This window comes from Sphaeramia orbicularis, chromosome 6 (assembly GCF_902148855.1).
Source record: "Sphaeramia orbicularis chromosome 6, fSphaOr1.1, whole genome shotgun sequence".
Taxonomy (NCBI): domain Eukaryota; kingdom Metazoa; phylum Chordata; class Actinopteri; order Kurtiformes; family Apogonidae; genus Sphaeramia; species Sphaeramia orbicularis.
The window spans coordinates 14,017,903-14,032,276 of record NC_043962.1 but is presented as its reverse complement, the minus strand read 5'-3'; the positions used below and the strand labels follow the sequence as shown (position 1 = coordinate 14,032,276).

The following is a 14,374-nucleotide window of genomic DNA, read 5'->3' as shown; positions in this document are numbered from 1 at the left end:
AATGGATCAACAGGTATTAAACATTTTAGATCAGTAGACAGTTTTGGTTACTGGTGGTTCTTTAGATTTTTGAGGGGTTAATATTATTCTAAGTGTTTTGCCTTTTTTTTTTAGGTGTTTTCCTGTATTTAATTTACTTATGTAGATGTTCGTCAAACCTCAAAATAAAGTTACAGGTAATTACATCAAAAAAGAGAAAACTGAAGAAAAAGTGACTTTTTCAGCAAATACATCAATAACTGAACAGAAAAACAAGTGTCCCCATCCACTGTCATTGATTCAACTCCATGGGTTTTACTGGAGAATCAATGTTGTAGAACAGGGGTGTCAAATTCATTTTAGTTTAGGGGCCACATTCAGCCCAATTTAGTAAAATGATAACAGTGAAAAAAGTAAAATTCTATTATGATCAGGTTTACATCTACAAAGTTTCCTTAAAAATCTGAATAACATGAACAACTTGAATTGTCTTAAGAAAAACAAGTGTAATTTTAACAATATTATGCCTCAGTTTATAAGTTTATCATTTACACATGTGCATTACAATCGCACAAAAGATTTAGTAACAGGCAGAATATTGGTCAAATTGCATTTACTTTTCTTAAGACATTTGTTCAGGTTAGTCACATTTTTTGTAAAAGTATAGTTTGGTAATGTAAACATTTTCATGTAATTTGACTTTTTTACACCAAAAAATATAAAGAAAAAATTTGGGGTTGTCATTATTTATGGATTATTATAATATTTTACTGGTCTGACCCATTTGAAATCTAACTGGACTGTATGTGTCTGTATGTGGAACATGAATTAAAATGATTTTGACACCACTGATTGTTAATATCTTCAGTGTCATTTTTGCATTTTACAAATTCATCCCGCAGGCCGGATTGGACCCTTTGGCGGGCCGGATTTGGCCCCCGGGCCGCATGTTTGACACCTGTGTTGTAGAAGATGACAGTGTTTCCACGGTCACTACGGAGTCTTTCAACGTCCCAATGGAAAATATGACAAACTGCAATTTACACCAATTATTTACTTGTATTGATAGGAATAGTGGATCAACAGGTATTAAACACTTTTGATCAGTGGATGCTTTTGTTCGCTGGTGGCTTTTTGGGTCTTTATGGGTTCACATTCTTCTGAAGTCTGACCACCTTCCCATAATACACTTCAGTATCCAAATGAGTAAACTAGAACCACAAACTTTTTGGTTTATATCAGTACAGTCAACTTCTCAGGGAGTTGAGAGTTGAAATAAAATAGCAGAAGTTTAACAGAAAAATAATGTCCGCTCGCTGCACTATTTCTGCTTTTTCATCTCCTTCAAATTTCAGCGTCTCCGAGGCAGGCACGTACAAAGGCCTCAGCGCTCTTATTGTTGGGTTGACCTGCATTACCAGGGGTCATCTTCCACCTGTGTAAACAAGACTGTTATTTATCACTTCACGTTCTATCCTTCCTCCGTTCTAAACCAATTAGAGGTTTCCCCGCCACTCTCGACCCGACCCGAGCTTGTCATAACCACGGTGATAGGCCCCATACCCCTTGCCGCACCCCTCTCCCTTCCTCTCCATTTTCCATCTCATTAACATTCATTTTCACTCTAATTGAGCTTAATAAGAAAATAATGTTTGACATTAAATCCTTGTGAACATGTGGCCCAGCTGATCACGGCGACTGTTTGTTCATCCGCAGCGAATGTTTACTTTGTAACAGGTTTGTTTGTTTGCTTTTCCTGGCTGCTGGGATTCCTGTCATAGCCGACTTTCCCAGAATTCCCAGTTCCCATCTGTCTTGAGCTGACCCTTCCGCGGATGCCGATGAAGAATTACTAGGCTGTTCTTTTTCTAAACATGCTCGCAAAAATTTTGCCTTCCAACAGTTTCTGAAGCCGTGCATTCTAAGCACTGCCTACGAGTCTCGACTGAAGCATTTAGATGCCAAGGCTGTCAACGGTATCGATTTGTTTGTTTTAAAGCCAGTGCTGATGTTATTTTTGATTCAGAGTGACCTTGTGTGGAGCGTGGGTCATTTCTTTGTTATTAGTAGTCAATCTATACCATATGAGATGGAAAGGAAAGGAAAAAATGGAGTGGTTGGAAGTCAGTATTGTTTATTGGGAGAGAAAAAAAAAAAAGGGAGGTTTAACCCTTAATCGGGCAAGTGACTATTTTTGGTTCTTTCCACATACATTACAAGACAGTGACAGTTATAGTGAGGGAACAATCTCAGGTCCAATGTGGGTCTACAGCAGGGGTGTCAAACTCATTTTAGTTCAGGAGCCACATTATGCCAAATTTGATCTGCAGTGGGCTGGACCAGTGAAATAATAACATAATAATATATAAATAATGTCAACTCCAAACTTTCTTCTATGTTTTAGAGCGAAAAAAAGTAAAGTTATGCAATGAAAATTTTTACATTTACTAACTATCCTTTAAAACAATGTGAATAACATGAACAAACTGAAATTTCTTATGAAAACTAAGTACAATATTAACAATATTATGTCTCAGTTTATCATTTACACATGTAAATTGCAACGTTCAGATCACAGTGGATCTATAAATACACTGAACATTAAATAACAGTTAGAATATTGTTAAAATTACACTACACACATTTCAACATGTTCATATTTGGTGAGGTTATTTGTTTTTGTGAAATATTGGTTTGTTTTAGTGTAAATACAGTAAAATAACATGAAAATGTTTACATTTACAAAGGGAAAAATTTGGAGTTGTGAGTATTTATAGGTTATTGTGATTGTGTTTTACTGATCAGACTCACTGGAGATTAATTGGTCTGTCTGTGGAACCTGAACTAAAATGATTAATATCTTCAGTGTAATTTTTGCATTTCACAAATTCATCCCCGGGCCAGACTGGACCCTTTGGCGAGCCGGATTTGGCCCCTGGGCCACATGTTTGATACATGTGGTCTACAGGGTCTACAAGGTCCACCTTTGCATGAACCAATAATGAAATCTCGATATCTCCAATACCAGATATTTACAATCTAGAATCGACTCATAAATCAAAATATTGATACTTTTGATAAGTCGGTCATTTGAGGTAATGTACATCAGGACCAAAGTGCAAAGTAGCTAAACTATTGGGATCTTGTCCAAATGATATGCAATTGGTGGGAACTACTTCTTTTTCCGCCTGAGTAAGGGCTGGGGCGCCGCTACCAACTGTGGACCCCATGGAAGGTAAACGTTTTGGGCCTTCAGAAAATAAATTATCTTTAAATCCATCATCGTAGCGGGGGGGGGGGGGGGGGGGGGGTAGATAATAGTCACAATCTAATAATAATGATAATTTATCTTACAGTTATGCAATAGCAATAGTCATGCAATTAATTACATTTTTAGAGCAGCAGTTTATATAGCATTTCACAGGACTGTGAGACAAACCACACATTAATTGTATTCAAAGAAACTAATCCATTTGCCACATCTTATCATGTGAAGTTCAGTTTGCAGCCTCAGCATAAATGTTAATCTCCATTTTGTGAATTTCATCATTCATGTATATCATTCATGTATTTGTATTTAATTTTTTTTTGCCTCTTACAGGCAAGGAAACAAGAAACTATGTATTTTTTTTTATATTTACTTCTTGGATTGTTGTGTTTGTTTGCTCGTTTCTTTTTGCCACTTATGGGTAAGGAAGGAACCAAATATGGTCACTTCATTGACCTTGATTTTTTACATAACAATAAAAAATGTCGAATATTTTCACAAAAGTCCTAAAGTCTCGTTATGTCCTCCAATACCACACTTAAGTTGAAATGTTGAATTTCAGAGAATTTCTATAAAGGGTAAAGACGGAAGATGACATTTGTGGGTTGAGACATGACCCTAACACTAGAACACTACAGACACAACAGGAGAAAAATGAGACTGAAAATAACATCCTTAAGAAGTGCCTTCAGAGGTGAGGTCACTTTAAATGGCTTTGCTTGACTGATAATAGAGCTGACATTTACTGACATTTGCTTCTAATGTTATTTCAATTACCTTATGGATTGTACTCTTCAATAATGATCATTAGCTACAGCTATTGAAAAACAACTTTTTAAACAGTCTTTTTAAGCAACTCATTTTGTTAATTCACTCAACAGGAAGAGTATGGCAGTTTTTCCTTCCTGCAAAACACTAATACATTTAATGTCAGTGTTTCTGATCCAAAAATACTGTATGTTTCATATCAAGTTCTGTAAATGCTTATTAATGTTGTAGTGTTTGGATAACTCATGGCGTTATGTTCACGTTTCTATATTTAGGCGTGGCTTAGTTTAAAGACAGACAGTAGGGTCATATTAATGTCTCATTAGGGGGGTGGGAGTTCTACCTTAACCCTTAAAGACATCATTTATTATAATATTACCATCTGTGATCTAAACTGTTTTATCAATGTTAATCCATTAATTTTATCAATACATGTAAATAATTGGTGTAAAATACAGTTTATCATCTCTTCATGGTCATCAGATATGATCCATTTGGACTTTCAGAGGCTCCGTAGTTATCGGGGAAACACCATCATCTTCTACAACATTGATTTCACCAGTAAAACCCATGGAGTTGGATCAATGACAGTGGATGAACACACTTGGTTTATGTTAAGTTAGTGATGTGTTTGGTTAAAAAAAAAAAAGTCACTTTTTCTTCAGTTTTCTCTGTTTTTGATATAATAACGGTCAACTTTAATCTGAGCTTTTATGGAAATCTAACATGATCAGTGAATTAAATATAGAAAATACCTGATTTTTACTGTAAAAACACAAAATATAGAGGATTATATTATTATAATAAATGGTGATAAATCACTTAAGAAAAGTTAAATATAGAGAGAAAAAAAAACTATTTTGAATCTGCCGCATAAGTAGGACTGGGTCTTTATGGGTTGATGCAGGAAAAGTCTCAAAATGTGTTAGATTTTTTTTTTTTTTTTTTCATATGTGACTCAGGCAGTATTTCAGTAATATTTTAACAAAACAGTCTTTTACTACCTGTCCCAAAAGTGCTTTTATTGCCTCAACCTCATAACCTGTGGGCTTTACACAGAAACGTGTACAAAGATGTAATAAAAGAATGACTCATGAGCTATTTTGTAATATTTAAACCAAATGTTTTCTCAAAGCTGCAGGAGGCAGAAATGGGCAATGAATCATCACACCAGCCAAAAAAAAAAAAAAAAAAAACATTTCTATGGCTCTATCTTTTCCTTTTTGTCTAAATCAAAGAATAAGGTGAAGGTTATTTCATTAGTATCTGTATGTAGATTGGTTTTGCTGTATGCACTTGAGCAGAAAAATAAGACAATATAACGTGAAACATAATTGAAAACTGTTTGTACTGTACATACTAAAATACGATAAAAGTACTCCACCGATCTGGACATTATAGAGACAACTGTTAAATAATTAAAAAGCACTCAAATAAACCATGTTTAAAAGACATAATAAATCACGGTCCTTGTGGTGTGGTCGATGCATAAGCAAGAACGATTCCACAGATAATACTGGTCCTGCAGAGCTTCACCGATGGATTCACAGTTCAATCTGGGGTCAATGATGGTCCCACGGTACGGTCTAAGCATGCATATTTCATTGGACCGCCTTAGGCTTTGATGACAGGACATTAATTGTGGCTTATGCAGTGTCGCAATGAATGTGACATAATGTATTTCTGTCCATGCATTAATTTTTCACCAACATCTTGTATTGATGATGGGAGAGTCGGACCGCTGTGGAAATTCTTCTCCATCACATCACAAAGGTTCTCAGTGGGGTTCAGGTCTGGACTCTGGTCCCCGATCACTCTTTCAAAAGCCCAATGAGTCCAAAGAATCCTGGGGTTGTTCAGTGGTTATGGGCTCTTGGTTTATGTTTAGTTCATGATATATTTGACTCAAAAAGTCCACTTTTTCTTCTTTTTTTTTTACCTCCGCCAAGGAGGTTATGTTTTTGCCGGCGTTGGTTTGTCTGTCTGTCTGTGTGCAAGATAACTCAAAAAGTTATACACGGATTTGGATGAAAATTTCAGGAAATGTTGATACTGGCACAAGGAACAAATGATTAAATTTTGGTGGTGATGGGGGGGGGGCACTGATCTGCCTTGGCGGAGGTCTGCGCTCTCCGAGTGCTTTTCTAGTTTTTTTCTGTTTTCAATATAATAACCCTCAACTTCCCTACCTGTTCATTTTTTTTCTTTATTTTATTTGGTTATTTGACAAAACAAAAATATTATTCTGGCATTTAGAGAAGACAACAAATGTTTGCTATATGTAAATGTATGTACATATATGTACCCAATGTGAATGTCTGATACTGAATGTCAATAAAAAAAAAAAATAATAAAAAATAAAGAAAACATCAATCAAACAGTCCTGAAATAATCATTAAAAAAAAAAAAAAATCACCATAATTTAGTATTTAAAACACCCACATCAACAAACTTAAGCAGCAAATTTGTGTAAAAGTTTTACCTTGTTCCATAAAATAGTCCTAACCTGACCTCTCATATTTAACAACTTGTGTGTCGCTGTTGGCTGCTGCTGTAACATGAGGAATCACAGAAAATCACAAAGTCAGAAGAAAATATTTTTACCTCTTCTCTTTAAAAAAAAAAACTTTAATCTGAGCTTTTATGAACATCTACATGATAAGTAAATTAAATATAGAAAAATACAATACAATACAAAAAAATACAATAATAAACTGTGATAAATCAATTCAGTAAAGTTAAATACAGAGAAAATAATATTTTGGAACTGCCACAAAACTAACACTGGGTCTTTATGGGTTAATATATATATATTGCCATACTGGTTATAGAACCCATGCCCCCAGTTTCATTTTGTCATATAAAATGCCTTCGGCGTAATGGTGTATCTACAGCACCTCTGAATATTTCATGTTTCATCCCCTCACAGGTCATTGGTGACAGCGGGAAAGGAAACACTTAATGAATGTGATGGGGACAGACTGTGACGACCACTGGGCTCTACAAGTCCAACCGTCTCCAGATGGATGAAAAAGGCGGGGCTACGTCTGACACAAGACTCATGTCCTAACTTATAATTGGGGTGCAGACTTATCTCCTTATTATAAGAAAAAAGACAGCGGCGAGAAGGAGGGGATCACTGAAGGAATGTACATGTGTGTAACGGTGCAGTATGTGCCCTTTTTACATCAGGGATTACCACTATCAGACATGAAATAACGATAATCATTAGTGTTGGCCCAGACACAATGAGTGGCATAATTGATAGGACACACAATAGAACGCTGTAGGCCATAGGAACAAAGACTTATTAGCCTGATCTGGTTTTGTTTTTTTTTTTCTACTGCCATGGAATTATTAAGTCATTGACTGAGGCTTTCAATTAAATTTCTGGGCTTATACGGTCAGACTGTGAAGGCTAAATCATTCAGAGGTGATTTTTCTAATGCAGACTTGGTTTAATTTCACTCAGCGTAGGATCACAAGTCAAGTGGCTTCACTATAGTTAAAGCTGACACCTAGATGATTTTACTTAACCCATAAAGACCCAGTGATACTTTTGAGGCAGTTCCCAAATGAATTTTTCTGGAGATTTCGCCTTTCCTAAGTGATTTATCACCATTTATTACCCCAGCCCCCAAAGAAAAGGCAAGAGGTATTGTTTTTGGTTCAGTTTGTTTGTTTATTTGTTTGTTAACACTTTAGCAGCAAAATTATTGGTTGAATTCATACCAAATTGGGTTTATAAATTGCCGGTGACCCAGAATAGATCTGATCACATTTTGGGAACAATAGGTCAAAGTTCCAATTTTCTATGAATTTTTAAAATCTTTTTTTTTTACCCATTTACTTATAATGGGCCCAATTTCAAATGTCTGTAGCAGCAAAACTACTGGTTGAATTCATACCGAATTTGGTTTATAGATTACCAGTGACCCAGAATAGATGTCATTACATGTTAGGAAAAATAGGTCAAAGTTCACATTTTTTATGAATTTTAAAACTTTTTCCCCCATTTACTTATACTGGTTGAATTCACACCATATTTGGTTTATAGATTGATTGAATTTTTAAAATCTTTTTTTTCCCCCCATTTACTTATGATGGGCGAAATTTGAAATGTCTGTAAAAAAAACATCAATTTTGTTTCAATTTACTTCAAACTTGGCACATATACTGAACAACAAAAGAAACGCAAGCTTTGGTCGTTAATTTAGGCAAGATTTCAGCTGTCCTGTTGTCAACTGAGATACACATTAAAATAGGTGAGTTGTAACCATTGGAGCGTGTGTTTGCAGGCAAACACGACCACGAGTGGTGTTGAGCACATGTACAAAGTATCGGAGGTGCGGTACATTTTGAGTGATATGGTAGTGGGAGCAACAAATGGGAGTGGCAATTCCCTTTGTTTATCCGGGGGCTATAAAAAGAAATGGTAAGATTCAAAAGTTACTGCATTACCACGATGCCTCGCCTTAACGATAATCTGAGAGAACGCGCCATTGGTATGCTTGATGCTGGTTTAACGGCTCGCAACGTTGCCAGACGTCTGCAAGCGCACGAGTCCACCATCAGTAGGCTGTGGACACGATTCCGTGACACAGGGACCACTCAGGACAGACCAAGATCCGGAAGGCCACGTGTGACCACCCGTAATCAGGATGGCCATATTCGCTTGGCCCATCTCCGTGACCATCAACTCAGTGCTCATGGACACAAATCAATGTACTGCCACTGTAAATTTCACAGCTGGATATAAATATCTCATATGAAACCAATATTCATAATAAAACTCCCATATAAACCAATACCGAAACATACTTGCGTTTCTTTTGTTGTTCAGTATATATAGAGGCAATTGATATCCTGACATCAGCACATGCATAGACATGATAACATCAACTGAATCGATGCCAAAATAAGCTCCAATACATGAGAGGGGTGGGGTTTGTTGTGCCTGGAACCGTTTGTTAGAATATTATCCTCCGTATTTTGAGTGGTTTTCAGTGAAAATCATGCATTTTCTTGTATTTAATTCACTGATCATGCAGATGCACATAAAATGTTCGATTAAAGTTGAGGGTTATTATATCAAAAACAGAGAAAACTGAAGAAAAAGTGATTTTTTTTTTCAGAAAAATCTCTCATTAACTGAACATAAAACAGGTGTCTCCATCCACTGTCATTTATCAAAGTCCATGGGTTTTACTGGTGAATCAATGTTGTAGAAGATAACAGTGTTTCCATGGTAACTACGGAGCCTCTGAACGTCCAAATGGTTCATATCTGATGACCATGAAGGGACGACAAACTGTATTTTACCTACATGGATTGCTAGGTTCAGCGGTTCAGAGGATATGAAACATTTTTGATCAGTAGATGCTCGTGGTCACCAGTGGCTGTTTGGGTCTTGATGAGTCTAAAGTGCAATGTACATTCACCACATAATGCACTGATTTATACACTGATTTTTGTTCTGTTTTGCTTATACTTCTGTTGTTTCCTGACAGAGTTCAATTCCAACAGGAGGCATCAAGAAGAAGTGACATGTTTTCTGTCATTATTCCCTCAACTGTTCGATGTGAGCGCTGCACAGCCAGTTTGACGCAGCTTTTCAGACAAATAGTAGGCTCATTACAACCTCCATGAGATGTAAAAGAAAGAAGCAATTATACTGTACCAGGCAGCGGAGGAGCTGAATTGTGGAAACAAATTCTTGACAGATGAGGGTTAAAGGGGCCCACGTACTGTGCAAATAACCAACTGACAGAAGATGAGGGATTCAAAGTGGATTCAGCCTCTTTTCAAAAGCTAATGTACGGGGTAACAATGAAATCTGCACGCAGCCGTTCTAATAAATCATCCTTATCTTGCAGTAAACCTGCAAACTGTGCGAGTATGTTTGGATAACACCGATGCCAGACAAGCCATGCATTCGCAGAGACAGCAACAATTCCACATCCTCAAAAATATATTAATAAATAAAGAAATAATCTGATGGTGGGGGCATCTACAGTTCGGTTCTGCTTGTCCGTTTTCAAAAGTGTCAGTTTTTGTGTTTTCCACTTTTTTTTGATCATTTCTATTCCTTGATCCCTTTCTTTTCTTTTCTTACATATTTTATTCAGCCGAGCCATTGCATCAGCACGTACTTCTGTTCTGAGATACACTTTCAATACAGTAAAATCTTTTTTTTTTTATGATTTCATTTAATCTTTTTGTTTTATTTGCTGTTCTCTTTTTTAAGATTCTCTCTTCTTCTCTGAAGTTATGCTCACTAACTTTTAGTAGCAGCCTAATTTATTTTACTGGGTTGCCACAACATTGCAGGATATAAGGGGGGAAAAAAAATGAGATAAAAGTAATTGCTCTTACGGTTTATCTCCTGACTGTGAGTACAATCTTTATTTTATATAGCAGAAATGCTAGCAGAGTAGGACAATCTTCCCAAAGTGCAAAACTAATAAGTGCTTAAAAAGACACAAATGCATATTTGTTTGGAATAACTGAATTCAATTAGATCTGCCTCATGAATGCAAAATTGGACAGCCTGCTTCTTCTCTTAAGAGGATGGTAGTCCTTTAAAAGCACTCAAGCTTAACCTTTATGCACAGGTTAAATGCATATATTCAATCTGTCTGAATGTATTATGTGTATTAAAGACTGAATACATAAATGTGTATAAAGAGGGTTTGTTGCATGTAAACACCTTTCCTACATCTTTGACATTTCTTTTTATTACACTTGTTAAGGCCAGACTTCAGTGTGTCAGTAAAATATGTTTTTTGATTTAATATTACACTCTTAATTTTAATCAAGACTGTTTTTCGCCTTTCTTTCAACTGTCTCTTATTCTTGTTTAAATTTCTTTATTCCACTCAGATTTATCCCTTTCATGCATGAATTATGAGAACTTTAATCAAGATATTTTTTTTCCTGAGTGTTTTTATTCCTCTTTAGGCATTAAAAAAAACAATGCAATTGAAAAAAAAAAAAAAAAAAAAAAAAAAAAAGTATGAACTTATTTTTCATGGAGTTGCAAAACTTTTCACTCAGCTGTACACCATGTGTTTAATTTCTGAAGCAAAGAAACATGGATTTACTGATATATTGTGTGAAAACATTTTTAATGCTGCTAATCTGATGTTTTGTCACATTTTAACATACTCTAGTACTAGTTATTACTCACTTCATGGCAATAATATGCAAAAAAAAAACAAAAAAAAAACACTTTTGTTTAAAAAAAAAGCTGTTAATTACACTCTAATTACAATATCAACCAATTTTTTACACTTGAACATGTCATTGCAGATTAGGTTTATAATAAACAGCAAATTTACAATAATGGTATGAATTGCAGTGTATAGGATGATGCAGAAGTGTCCACTGTGTTGGCTGATATGGAACTAAAACAACCAAATTAAAGAATATACAAAAGAACAGCTGTAGAATAGCTGTCCACTGTAGTGACCACTATGCATGAAAGGGTTAAAAAGTGTGTGGTTTACCAGGTTTAAAGGTGTTTAAAGGTGCTAGCAGGCAGTTCAGGCCGCTGCCAGAGTTTCACAGTTTTTTTCAGGAGGAACAATCAGATTGGGCCTCAAGGTTTGTTCAGACCCGGGACAGCAGGTTAACTCGCTGTTCACAGAGAAGCTGTTCATAACCAGTTAAGCTTCTGGGATTCTTTGAGTCCCTGGGGGCGCAAGTAGCGAATTGCGCTCATGACAAGGCAGGTAATCCCAGGGGTGAGGGTTTCCGCTGGAGTGGAACACCTTTTCTGCTCTTTCCTTTCCTTACCCCGCCCCCCGAAGAGGAGGCAAGGGGTATCATTTTTGGTTCAGTTTGTTTGTTTCTTTGATTGTTAACACTCTGGCAGCAAAACTATTGGTTGGATTCATACCAAATTGGGTTTATACATTGTCAGTGACCCAGAATAGATCTGATTACAATTTGGGAAAGGTAGGTCAAAGTTAAAATTTTTTATGAATTTTTTAAAACTTTGTTAGTTTTTTTGTCCCATCTGCTTATAATGGGCAAAATTTCAAATGTCTGTAGGAGCAAAACTATTGGCTGAATTCATACCAAACTGGGTTTATAGATTGCCAGTGACCCAGAATAGATGTGGTTACATTTTGGGAAAGGTAGGTCGAAGTTCAAATTTTTAAAATCTTGAATACATTTTTAAAAAAAAAAACATTTACTTATAATGGGCAAAATTTCACATGTCTATAAAAACATCAATTTTGTTTCAATTTACTTCAAACTTGGCACATATGGAGAGGTAATTGATATGCTGACATCAGCACATGCATAGACATGATGACGTCAGCTGGATCAATGCCAAAATAAGCTACAATATGTGTGAGGGGCGGGGTTTGTTGTGCCTGAAACTACTTGTTTTTGGGGGTTTTTTGGGAAGGGGGGTTAGGGAGAATATGGGAGGCTTTAAAATCTAATGTGTATATTTGAGTGTGTGTGTGCGTGTGCATACATTCTATATACCGTACTTTCCGGGCTATAAGGCACACCTGACTATAATCCGCAGGTGTCCACATTGTGACATGAGATATTTACACAGAAAGATGGTAAACACAAAGATTATTTAAATATTTATTTCCATACCTTAACTGCTTTTTCCCCAAACACTGCCTGTAACACGACTGGTTAAAAAACCCAGAAAAGTCACTGATCTCTATCTTCATCTTCCTTCTGCTCATTGAAACCACTGCAGTCGTCTTCTTCAGTGTCGGAGTTGAACAGCATCAGAAAGGCTCTGTCACACACCTTCTACATCTCTCCTCCGTTGTTGCTCAATGGCACTTCTGTGCTGCAGCTCTATTTCCTTCTTAGACAGACACATCGATTGCTTTTAACTTAAAAGCTGCAAAATATGCATTTCTTCGAGTGTTTTCCATGATGAGGGTCTGTGCACGATACGCAAAATGACTGTTAAAAGTTAAGCTTCAAACTTCTCCTCTCCGCATCACCTCTTCCATCTGTCTGTCTCACTTTTGCGCTTCCTGCTAGAGCGCCCCCTGGAGGCTGTTCGCCCATATAAATCTATACTTGAGCTGCATCGCTGTATAAGCCACAGGGTTCAAAACGAGAAAAAAGTAGCGGCTTATAGTCCGAAAAGTACGGTATGTGTTTGTGTGTTTTATTATTTTAATGTGTTATTCTGCTATTGTCATGTGTACTTCTATGTGTTTCTACGCCTCTGTAAAGCACGTTGAATTGCCTTGTGTATGAACGATGCCTTGCCTTGCCTATGGCTCTAACTACACCATTTCCACTTCTTTCTATCTTTACTGTAACCTGTAGTTGATGGATAAATGAAGGTGCAGCTGGTCTATTTTCACACTCCTCTGCTTACAGACCATGTGAGTTACTGACGCAGGAAACAGGGATGTTCGGTTACTGCAGGAAAGGTGCATGACAACAAGTTGAATCACATAAGCCATTGTCCTGGTTACATCATGCGTGTAATAGTAAGCACCGATACCAAAGCAAGGAAAAAAGAAATTTGGGGAATGTGTTTGTTCTTCTTTGCCGCCATTTCGTCTCGCATCTGTTACTATTTACAGTGATGTTTTTTTTGTAGTTTTGAGAAAAGCTAGTTTGCTTATCAACAGCTTGCATCCAGCTGAACATCCCGACTCTCATCTGGCTTCAGCAAACCGGATAAAATTAAACCATCACTGACTTAAGAGGTATACTTTCTTCCTTTGTGCACATAAAACCCTAAAAGCCAACACTGGAAGTAGAGGAAAACATCGACTGGTGCTTATTTCGCCTCAATAATGTTAATTTAGTAATAACGCTGATCAAAAATGCAAAGTTTCTAGTCAGATAATTACCAAAAAAATGTCATAACATGTTCAGAAACTTCAGATGATTACAGGAAAGCTTATTATTGTGTTGTAATTTGCTTACATTTTACAAGAAAAGAGAAATCCTGCATGATGATTCTATCTCAAAATTCCATCATATGATGTTTTGGCCCAACCCTACTTCCTTACTACCTGATAGCAACAGTTAATAGCATACATACTTTTTTTTCTTTTTTTTTTTATTTATATGTTATATATTTATATTTATTTAAAAAAAATGCACACATACTTTAACATCAGCGATAATACTTAATTTGGAGTCCTGACTGTCTTCACGACATCAAAAAGAAAAAAAAAAATCATAGGGAGATACTGGTATTAGATAAACCAGAGGTGCTCATGGAAAGGGCATGAAAAATAGGAAAAAACAGGAAAAAAGCAAAAATCCAGGCACTCACTTGATTGGAAAATTTGAAATTGTAAAAATATTTTATTTCATAAGGGCCTGTAGTTTCATTCATTCATTCCT

At 36.3% G+C, this 14,374-nt stretch overlaps 1 protein-coding gene across 1 annotated transcript in view; it reads right to left on the bottom strand.

Moving 5' to 3' along the window:
- The window catches only part of cdh13 (cadherin 13, H-cadherin (heart)), a 1,127,464-nt gene that overhangs the window by 596,284 nt on the left and 516,806 nt on the right, over nucleotides 1-14,374 (bottom strand).